Here is a 1,817-nt window from a genome sequence, read left to right as displayed (position 1 = left end):
TTATAACGACACGTGCCAAAAAATTTAAAAATCTGATCCTCCCCTGTTCTCTTTCTTCTATCTCCTCCTCTTCTCTACTCTACTCTCTGTTCTCTTCCTTCTATCTTCTCTTATTCTTTACTACTCCTACTTCCATTTCTCTGTTCTCGTTTCTCCTTATATTTCGTTGCTATTCATATATGCAACTCAAATTACACCTGATATTTTTACATTTGAGAAAAATGCCTTCTCTACCTGAGATTCGATCCGTGTCTGCTAGCATGCCAGCAGGTGCNGCTAGCATGCCAGCAGGTGCACGTCTCCACTCGACCACCGAGTGTTTTTATCATTAATATTTGATTCTTCTATTTATGTTTCTACTTTATTCAACTTTTTAAAAACAACAACACAAGCCTTAGCTATGTTGTACACGTTTCACGCACACAAGATTCATACGCAATATGATTTAAGACGCTTATCCTGAAAACAACAAAGAGGATATCACAAAGAAATATGAATCAGATTATAATATTACTATAAAATACAATTTATTGAATAATAACATTGAATAATATATATTATTTAAAAAAAAACATTGACAGATTTCAAGACTTGCCTTAATACAGATGCATCTCCAACACTTTCGTGATGGATATTGTACATTAATTATTTTTATTCCTATGTATTATGAGAAGATAACAGACAGCCGACGGAAAGTTAACACTCACGGATAAACAAACAGGTAACTCGCGATTAGCGCACATTCAATGCATGTAGTTACACTTGCAAAATCTCGATCATGCCCGATTCCGATATATGTCGTGGAATTATTATATGCTGTCGATTGTATATTAAATATACCTAAATCGATTTACTTAATTTTTATCTAAAGATACAGAACTAGTCGCAATGAACACGCACGATTCGCTCGCTGATCGGAATGGAACTGCATCCGCACTGCAATGCACACAACCAGCCGCGACAACACGAGGTCACTATCAATCTTGCGATACGCTCGCAAACTGCGACAAAAAATTGTTTACATACAAATATTACACGTATCTAAAACTATGAATGTATAGCAATGCCAGAGAGGTTCTACTGAAGTACTTTGTGAAATTTCTACGGCACCATAACTGGAAATCATTAATTTCAAGACATTTTAAACAATAATTTTACGAAAATGGCAAAAATTTCAGATAGATTTCAGAGCACTTGGAAACACTTGAGGTGGACAAAATGTAGTCCATTTGATTAAACATTACTTTCGCTCTAAAGCAAACAAAATTAAAATCAAGGCAAGGAAACCTATGATACAAACTGCTTTCCACCACTATTCGAAAATGGGAAAAATTTGAGGACGATTTCAGAACACATGCCAACCGTCGACTGGTTTCAAATTTAGTCAATTCGATTCAAAAACTAACTCTTCTTCTATAATCTGAAGAAAACAGGAATAAAATCGAGCCAAGGAAACGCAAAGTACAAATCGTTTGCAACTTTTTAAAATTGACATAAATTGCTGAAATGGGAAAACGATTTTAGAATACTTCCCAATCCTCCACGGTGTCAAAAGTAGTATTATCAAATGTAGTTTATTCGATTAATCAACTCTTCATTTATTTATTAGAAAATTTTGCGAGGTTCAATGCACACTCCGCGTGCAACCCCAACAAATTCAAATCGAAAAATCGAAAAATGAAATAATATGCTGAACTAATAGAGCGAGAGCCAGTGACGGCCAGACTTTCGTCATTTTAGGAAAGATGAAATTTTGTCCATGTGTTTCTCCAGCACAGGTAAGAACGATCCCCAATTATGAAACCTGGATCGTGGTT

This window comes from Atheta coriaria, unplaced genomic scaffold (genome assembly GCF_025399875.1).
Source record: "Atheta coriaria isolate IRGN ID8LTWV9N9 unplaced genomic scaffold, Caltech_Dcor_3.1 hic_scaffold_14_pilon, whole genome shotgun sequence".
Lineage (NCBI taxonomy): Eukaryota > Metazoa > Arthropoda > Insecta > Coleoptera > Staphylinidae > Dalotia > Dalotia coriaria.
This window is presented reverse-complemented; position numbering follows the sequence as displayed.